The 10,631-nt window shown below is 34.9% G+C and overlaps 1 pseudogene; it reads right to left on the bottom strand.

The window, feature by feature from the left end:
- Positions 1–3,699: 3,699 nt before the first annotated feature.
- Positions 3,700–4,747, bottom strand: LOC138316465 (fascin-2 pseudogene; annotated as a pseudogene).
- Between the last annotated feature and the right edge of the window lie 5,884 nt (positions 4,748–10,631).

Below are 10,631 nucleotides of genomic sequence, written 5' to 3'. Positions count from 1 at the left end.
TAATGACACTTATAAATCCTTGCATGTACAAAAAAAACTAGTGGTTCTATTCGGTGTAAGCAGAGATTTAAATACTATTTAAATCTCTGGTGAAAGGTAAGATCCAAATGTCCCGAAGAACTTTTGGAGAAAACCTTATAAAAATTGATATCGCTCTTCAAATTACATATTCTTTCGTGTGCACCAAAAGAATCAAATCTGGTTTTTTTTAGTCAGCCATATCATCATATGGTTGTCTATTCAAATCGCCTTTCGTCTGTGATTCGTCCGCCTTCCATCCGCCTTCAGTCCGTCCGCTTCCTTCCTTCTACCCTTCCTTTAATTCTTGTTACCGCTATTTCTCAATTTCGAAAGGTACATGTACTGTTAATCATTCTCAAATAAGGAAAAAATTCGCCGTTTGTACGTTGCTTCTGAAGAACGGCGTAATGTTCCCCAAAAGAGTAATTTTGAGGAAGAGATCTCTAGTAAATTTGAATTATAAGTTAATTTGAATAGATTTTTTATGTTATGGAGATATAACACAAAAATCTGAGTGTACTCTCATCATAAACCGCTTCGCGGTTTATTTAGAGTAAACTCAGATTTTTGTGTTATATCTCCATAACATAAAAAATCTATTCAAGTTAATCCTTAAATATTGCATTTTGGGACCGATCAGTTAATGAGATGGCCGACCGGCCGCCATTTTGGATTTTGGTAGTTGAAGTTTCAGTTACTAGTAGACTAAAGGTTACACGGAGTGCACGTGGTTTAGACTACAGGTAGACACGGAGTGCACAAGATTTAGACTACAGGTAGACACGGAGTGCACAAGGTTTAGACTACAGGTAGAGGTATAGGTGCACAACGTGTGAACACTGTGTCTACTACAGGTGGACATGGTGTCCAGGTACATTCAGACAAGGTAATGCGTTACAGCCAGGGATCGGGGGAAGAATACATTCTTCACTTTGAAATACATATATGTAATACATAAAATAATTTTCTAGTGTTTACTTTTTTAATAACACAGTGTACAGCATAAGTAACTATACGATATTTTTTCTTAGTAAATACATTTATGCTACATAGATAAGACCTTTTAACTGCAAAAGTAACAAAGATCAAATTACATTCATAAAGTATATACTTTCATATGTCTATTTCAGTTTCCATTTCATATCTAGAATATATAAAATTTTCAAAGGTCAATATTTTATGGGTAGATTGCATTAATATGTATATATCATTTACATGAAATATAAATATTTTCACAAGTCAAAACAACTTTGAATTGCAGCAAAAGCCAGTCCTCTTGTGCCCTTTGGACACTTTTATAATAAGCTATCAGTAATACGACCATATACATGTACGGGTAATACATAGCTTTTAAATAAAAAGGATTTGATTCATATCAATCAGTTATCTTGCCATACCCCTGTAGATCACTTTTCATTAAAATATATATACTTGTATAATATTTTTCTTTGCTATTTTAAGTTATTAACTAGTGTACGTAAAAATAGCTGAATTACGTATCCTTTATTAATAAACTTAATGTCTATATAATAAAAGATCATGCAGAAATAAATCAATATCAAACTATGTGACGTCTTCCACTTAAGTAGGCTAGTCTATACTACCTAATTAGGTACCCAATGCAGCTTGTTTTTATTGTTAATTACCGGTAAACGCAATATGTTTACGATCCCAATACCGCAAGTTACATGTACCTTGACCGTATATTGCGTCATGGTCCAATAATTATAACTCGTCAAACTATACAGGTACTTCAATTAACAAGGTGAGTATCGATAGATGGCCAGAGGGCAGACTCGATGTCTTTGTCGGCTTTATGAGAATGTGGGGCAGTATCTTTGTACATGTGATTTTAAAATTGTTTCGATGGAAGATTGTTAAGACAAACGAACACTTTACCGTTTAAAAATCATATAGGTTTATCATATGAATTTGAAACAAATAAATACCAATCTTATAAGATACATATACATGTATGTTGGGGAGCCTGGGTAAACACAGAGATACAATTGTACAATAATATTTAAATCTCTGGGTAAACAAGTGTAGATTGTGATGAGATAAAAACTAGCCGGTAAAACATAGTAAGTGATGCTGAATACACCTCAATTATAGTCATCAAGCATGTCTGACACAACCAAGCATGTCTGTCACAACCATTCATTTAAAGGATTTGTGCAGCCATTTTTTTTTTTATAATACGTAAGGATATGATATTTGCTTTGGATGAATGAAAAACGAAGTCCAACCCAAAGTATCGCCTAGCACAAATGATCAAAATTAATTTGGAAAAGTACTTATTCAAAATTACGGTATGGTATTGTATATACATAGTCAGAATAATCAGGTTTCTGATATATGTAATAAAGAGCAATTGGATGAAATTAGATATTCCAATAATCTAGAAATAAATGTTTTTGTTAATTGTGCACCTGATATTTTGATTTTTTTTAACATATAAAGCTTCATTATAGATTATCGAAAACGCAACAACCAGTTAAAATACATATCCTTATTGACTAGCATTGTTATATAACTGTACGTATTTGTGTGATGAGTACAATATATGTATACATAATACGTACACGTAAGAGAGGCTGCCACCTAAATACAGCATGCTATAAATGGACTTCCTGGGGTTAGTATACAGGTGTTGTTAATCTATGGAAGGGGGCCCAATAAAGGCCCGTGTAGTTGATGGTCCAAGTGACCATGGCCACTGCAGTCCTAGACTAGCGATCTACCTTTCGAACAGGCATATTTTTAAAGTGTACAATTCGCTCAAAGATTCGCTCAATCTACATCGTTGAAAGTGTTGTTTTGTTTTTTTTTGTCACTTGTTTGATGTATTAATAGTACTTTCATGCATATATACAAATTGTACATGCACAGTAGATGATCAAAATGTTTCATTACACGTACTACATGTAACATGTATGGATCACACATTTTGTTACCACTTTAAAACATAAATATTATTAGAGCTTTCAACACAAATGCACAAATTCACAAAAAAAACGTAACCAAAGTCAGTGCTTATGTTTCTGACAACGGACTTTTCTAAATAGAACTAATTTCCTTTTAGTAGAAAATAATTGGACCAAGTCCCGGCTTAAAGTACGCATAATTTTACTCGTCGTCACAAGTACTGTTGGTTTTCCCTCTATAGATCTCTTATATATATATTTACTTTTTTTTCACCGAATTTTCCTGATCTCATCTATTGATGGAATTCAATCCAAATTTGGCATACTTACAGTATAGAGAAAATGTCTATAATTTCAGCTCATAAATATTTGCATTAATTATCCGTTACCTACTTTTTGAGGAAAACAGCGTTTTATTAGTAAGCAAAACAAGGAAAGGGGAGGAATAACGTTATAAAAATTTATGTGGTGCACCAATATAATATTTTTTTGAAAAACGATTGCATCAGAAAATTTTGCAGGTATTATTCATGAGCTAACAGTGTAGACAATTTTCTGTAAGTATGTGAAATTCGATGAAAAATTCAAAAGAAAAAAAAAACATAAATACATAAAAGAATATTTTAGGGAAAAAAAAACAAAGAGTAACGAATACTGGCCGAACATTGTTCCATTCCTGGAATATACATGTATCATTAATCAGTAAGTGTATATCGGTTATATAATACAATGTATCACTTTTTCTCCTACATTATAAAGTGGGGAAAAACTTCATTTTTACCTGGAATATCTCTGTACTTTCGGCGTCTGTCTGTGAAGCCATTACTTCGAGTCCCTGGCGGATCGACGCTTGTTTACCATTACTGGATACAATGGTGACTTGAAGATGGCTCTCCAAGAGAAAGAAGATGTTCGTCGCGGACTCACCACTTTGTTCCTGGTTTTTTAAGGACCCCCGATTCGCCATACGCCGTGAGGTATTTCCCCTCGCAGTATTTGAATGCCAACCCTGCCAAACCGGAGTCGGCACTGAGCTTTAACTCTAAAGAAAATTTAGTGTTTTTACCGTGCTCGTTTGTCAAATGCCCCGTGTGTGTAAGATAACGGGAGTCTGCTGTTTTAAATGCATATTTTCCACATTTAAACTCTAATGTGACGAGAGCTTCCGGTCCCCACGGGGTCAACTGAGTACATCTCAGTTCATCGTTGTCCAGTTTTACATACCGCTTTCGGTTAAAGTTGAATAGAGTTATTTGTGGATGCATCGCCATCGGGACATACCAGAGAGACATTTCCTCGTCTGACGCTGTCTTAGCTAGACACTGGATGTCCTCGTCTGTCCCGGCAAGGAAGTAACCATACTTGGTGTGCTTGAAGCTCCACCTTCCGGTTCCCATCACACGCATAAACGACCACAAATTTCTCATCCTCTCCACGGCTCTCACTGGAACAAACGACATTTCCAAACTTATCTGCTGATAGATAACGTCCCAAGGGGACTCCGAATGTATACAGACTCGTCTTTGTTTAGTTCAAGAACCCAGGTTTGTTTCCCTTTGAGGGAAGTTCCGGATACATTGACCTTGTTGCCGTAGGACTCTGCCGTGAGGAACTTTTCTACTGGGTTCTGCAGTCCAACTTTCCATTCCAGTCGTTTTTCCGAACCCCCCATTAATGTTTATCAAAATGATAACCTTACTTACTTCTTTTTAAATGAATCCACGCTAGATCTAATACAAGTTACGTATATTGTCAGATTAGCAACGCGATTCTCTCAGCTTTATTATGACGTAACAAAACCTTATCACTATGCCAATTGATGACGTCACAATAAGCTTCCATGTTATGACGTCACAGTCCCAAATTGGCCTCTATGAAAAGAGACGGCAAAAAGTGCGCATTTTTGTTATCATTTCAAATAGACAATCGTTGATAAACAGATTTAATTTTAAATCGGTGAGGTTAACACGCGTACACCACTATTTAAGGCATTTTAAACATGGTACATGTATATGTAAATCACCTACCCAATACATTTGTGGGTGTGTGGTTTTTAAGCAATTGTTGAAAGGGGGGATGGCATTTCAGTGGTTAATTGTTTGTATAAATTACAATGTATATTTGCAATATCATAGATAGGTTTATGTCTCCAATGTGCACTAGAAATTTCGAAAATAAAACGATCTTGGGATCATAATATAGTCAATGTTCAGCTAATGTCATATGAAATGTGTCAACTTATTGGTATAGATTACCTATCTAAACCTCCTCTGTGGTCACGGCTTTTAATAATGATACGGGTACTTCCTAAATTGAATTTTTGCTATCTGCGGAGAAGTCAGACTCGATTTTATCTCACCGATACCGACATTCTCCTTCTATGCTAGGTGTGCGTAGAGAGGTTCCGGGGTTCAATTAGCTGTATGGCTATCTTCTCATCGGGACGAATGCGCCACTGTGCTGACGTCGATTGGCACGTTCCATGCACGTGGCGAGCAGGAGACAGTAATTAGAGCTAATTCTAAATTGCTATGCGACATTTCCTAACAGATTGATAAAAGTCCCGATTATTTGTAATAAGTTGTTCATCTTTATCTGTGGCGGGAAATAACTTATAATGTATGCGTCGTTGTATATTTCCGGTTGTTATTTATACGCCATGATTTATTTCCGGTTATATAATTATCGTGCAATTTGATTCAGCTCTAAATTGTATCCGGTAGTGAGTTGTCTACCTTTTCTAGCCAAGAATTTGCACATTAACAGTACAAAACGAGTGAATTATATTACACTCAAAACATTGTTATGCCCTTTGAAAAAATGCACTTACACGTAACCATGTATGCAATATGTATGATCAATTTGTCTAAATATAAATGATTCGTCTTATTTTAGCTCTACCTTTCCAAAAAAAGAAGTTCTTAAAAATAAAAAGTCACATAGGAAAATGTCTATCGGTGTATTAAGATGATGGTTTACAACACAAAAAAGTTAAAATTTCCTTGCATATTCACGTTCTGGTACAGCGATAATCAACTAACGCGTTGTATTAGGCCGACGTTGATCCTAGTTATGTAAATTAACATGTAATTTATTTTGATTAAATTGTTCACAAAAAATGATAACTTTAATATTAATGATAAATAATAACATTTGCTTCTCTACAAAATTATCAATTTCGTTTTACATTCCCATTTTGAAAGTTAAAATTCATTTCGAAAAGATAGCGCGCCTTTAAAGGCCCATAACCTTTCCGGAGCAAAATACGGTATTTAGGACGACGGTGGGAAACATAATACGACCCGCGTTATGGAAATAAACAGTTTATTTATTTTAATCAAATCGTTCAGAAGGTGATGATAAATGTAGTATTAACGGTAAGGTAATAATTTTTAAGACTCTACAAAATTATCGATCTTGTTTTACATTCCCATTTAAAAAATTAACAAGCCGTTTCGGAAAGGTAAGTGGGCCTTTATCCTGGTGTTGAATAAATATGGGATAGGTGACAATTTCTATCTACCACTTGCCAAAAATATGGTTTGCTTCAACCAGAAATACTAATTCAAAACTTCATTTATATGATCAACAGTCTCTTTACACAAACATAGAACCATTGAAAAATCCATGAATGACTTAATTTGCGATAACTAAAACAATATAAGTTGAGTGAACAATGAACAAGCAACGAGTATACATGTATTTTCCGTGTCAATGTTACGTCATCAGAATGTACTTTTATCAGTTTGTAAAAATCGGCCGATGTCCTGCTTTGAACGCAATATATTAAGTAAGTTCGATGCATCCACACCAGTTCAAAAGAAAGCTGAATACTGGCTTTTTCTAAATGTTAGTAAGACATTTTGATTCTATATTTTACAGAGTACTTATCGATATCAAAGAATATTTGAATCCTCGATCTCGGGCGCGGTCCGGACTACACATTAGCAGTGTTTCAAGCAATACAAAACTTGCCTTTTAAAGTTGAAAATCCAGGGTTTTGTATACAAGTTTTAGAACATGGTTTTATATTAATTCTTTCGTGTATCAGAAGTATTAGGAAGAATAGCTAGAGTCAAAATTACAGTGTATTTTTATTGTTATACTATCAAAAGATTATAAAACGTTGATAGCATTTTCTATTATAATAGCAAATGGTTCAATGAGTTAATGTGCTAGAAAGTGTTGGAAGATATAGGATAAATTTAGGCGAAGAAAAATTTATTTAAATAATTGGCTTCCAAACAAAAATAATAAATCAAAAGTTTCATTAAAAACATAAAATAAAAGGGATAAGACGCAACATCAGTCAAAAAGGGCAGGCGATTAACAGGGAAAAAACCACAGAGAAAAAAAAAAAAAAAATAAAACCAGCAGTATATGAGCTATCACAAGTGTTAACAGGACTATATAGGGATTCGGCTAACTACAACTGAGGCCAGACCTATTGGATTGGGATTCGGCTTACTACAACTGAGACCAGACCTATTGGATTGGCGTTAGGTTTTAATTAATCAGCTATTATAGAAGTTCCATAGATTATCCTCTAACGACAGGATCGGCAGATCATATCTCGTGCACTTAAAAAGAAGAAGATCATGAATGATGAAGCGGATACAATCACCTTGAGCAGGTGTTACACTGTACCGGCCCTTCCTCCCCAGATACCATCGGGGCTGCTCGATTTGCCAAAGACCCTCTGCACATCAGGTCATACCCGGCACGCAGATACATATTATGTTACACAAGGACGCTGTTGTTTTATGTAACTATATTTAAATCTCGCCAAAAACTTGTCAGCCATGACAGTTACGAGGTTTAGATTTGGAGTCACTGAAGCAAGCATCCTATTTCACAGACTGCCTACTCGTGTAGTACAGCTAACTCGCCTAACAGAGATGGAGCTCGGATTGACAAAGGCCAGTCTAAAGTACGCACATAGGCGAGCATATTGTAACATTTATTGTGTCTGTTTGAAACTGAAGTAAATTGTGATTGTATCACGACAATAATGAATTTTTCAATAATTGAATAGAGACAGTAGCATCTTTTGGCCGAGTTGTAGCGCCCAGGGCTCATCATTATCGGTCGGTTTAATATCCGTGTGATCGTGACGAGTTTTAAGACGTTTTGTTTAAAATTAAATTCGCTCAGACTAATTCTTTTACATAACCAAGAAGCAAAATATGGCATAAATGTATTGTTCAACATTTCTTATGAAACATATAACATAAAATATTGACAAATTCCACGTCATTGTTTAGTATTTCAATTAATATCGTTGAAATATCAAATCGTTGATCAATACGATTAAGTAGGTACAATATATCCGCTGTACCCATGCATGAGCCAAAGTCACGCACGTTAAGCAAATAAACTACATAACCACTGAGAAGGTGATGAAATGGTTTTTAGGCAAGGCAATTCACCTAATAAGGTAAACACACTACTGTCAGAGCGATTTGAGCAGTTCTAGACAAAAGTTGCATTACTCTACGAGCAAGGGACAGGGTTCGGCATACAAGAAGTTCGACCACAATGTGTAATGGCGGACAGCGAGCGAGTTTGAACATCTACACACATGTCACAACCATGGGCTTTTCAGGCATATCACAGTAAAACCGAATAATCTAATTTCCATTAGAACTGGGTTTTTTTCCGAAATTAATGTACAAATGACATCAAAACGTCACACATCATTACTTTTTTTTTCTATACTAAGCTATATGTTTATATCACTGCTACGAAATATTTTGCGATATGTAAAATGCAATTTTACGTTTTGAATACAGTTTAATTTCAATTTCAATTAATTATTTAAGTTTCTTTTTGCCGGAGAAAAAAAAAACCCCGGGATAATTCAGTACAGTACCCCAAACTCCTATACAATTACTCGATTATCTTTTCCTCCCGTTCATGAGTAACTTTTGAACTTTACTTTTAATAAGTTACGTGATCAACCCTGGCTAATAACATGAATAAGATCGTAATTACATTATATCAAATGTCACAATCTCGTAACATTTTCACTTTACGTCGCCTCACATAGAGTCAAACAATGATAGGAAAAAAACGCTAATGGTGGTTATATTCACTCACATTAGTGAAACAAGGGCTCCCGTAAAGTTGGACCCCTCCATAAAATATGCTAATATAAAACGGGAGACACACTCTGGCTACACTGTTACTTACATTCCTTGTGACCGCGGCAAAACATTAATTTTCCACTAATTCAATCAACTCATAATCTGCATGGACTTCTAGCACGAGATCTTCTGCTAAATTGTTTGATACTTTTTCAATTGTTTATGTCACTGCGCGTGCAGATTCGCGCCATCTGTCATTATATTTTTGCGAACGTCTAAAAACGAAGAAGAGCTCCGATGCCAGACAAACTAGCTCTCACATATGGCACCGAAGTGCTTTTTAGATAGTTTCTGATCCACGACTAAAATTATTCTTTTGTTAAGTTTGCGAAATATATTGATCAAAATTCATTAATTAGACAACTTAGGTTGGATGGAAATCTTCGCTGTTTCGCCCGAGTGTACCGCACATATCATATGGCGACACTAGGAGCTTCACCTTGTATTAAATCATGAATCATTGTTTCACAATAAAATCGATTTAAACAATACGAGTGAGTAATTAAACTGACTGATCACTGGTGTAATAAAGTACAGGGCCACACCGGAGAATTACCTTACAACACACGAAACATATATACAATCTATATCATTGGTATTTTGATTTAAATGTAATTAAATTGACTAATTCTTTCATTTATTACTCGTAAACTCCATTCAATCTTTTCACCTAATAATAACCAACTGTACCAATTATTTTTTTTAAACAGACGATAAAATGAAACAGTACTTAAGTGCTTCTCATTTTTAACGGAAACAGGTGTATGAATGTTGCGAGAAAAACGATCTTAACATTTTATTTTCCTACACGTAATTCAATTTACCTGTATTAAACAATACTGCTAACGTTCTATTGTAAATCCGACATATTTTTTCTCATAATGCTAATAAAGACAATGACAGTGTATAAGGATAGTACTCATCATTTGAACAATAACTGGTGTTTACTCGTGCACGTGTATGTCTAATTAACACACTTTATTCAATATATAGGGCATGATGTCACCTGAGACATAGATAGATTAATTGTACTTTTTTGGCTACTCAATTAATTAATTATTTTAATATTCTTATCTTGAACCAAAATAAGAAGCCCAAACTTTTCAATGTTGGTAATGATGTAAAGTAAGTAACTTTTGTAACTAAAGAAAAATACTAATTCGTCTGCTCCTGTTTTTGATAGAGAAAAAAATAGCATTCGTTAGCGATGTACCATCAAGAGATCGATCCCAGAGGGATCTTGGCGCCCACCAAAGAATGCTCTTTGTCTGACAAATGAAATAGGGATCTTTTGGAGCATATACATAAGAAATTTAAGATTGAGGCCTTCAGTATTTTCTGGGAAATAACTGAAACAAACTTCAACTATCAAAATCCAAGATGGCGGCCGATCGGCCATTTTGTTGACCGATCAGTCCCAAAATGCACTATGCACAATTAGAGACTTAGGAAAACATATATTTGAAAGAGAAAATTCCATTCAGTACTTTCTGAGAAATAATGATAACTAACTTCAACTACCAAAATCCAAGATGGC

This window comes from Argopecten irradians, chromosome 2, assembly GCF_041381155.1.
Source record: "Argopecten irradians isolate NY chromosome 2, Ai_NY, whole genome shotgun sequence".
Taxonomy (NCBI): domain Eukaryota; kingdom Metazoa; phylum Mollusca; class Bivalvia; order Pectinida; family Pectinidae; genus Argopecten; species Argopecten irradians.
This window is presented reverse-complemented; position numbering and strand designations above follow the sequence as displayed.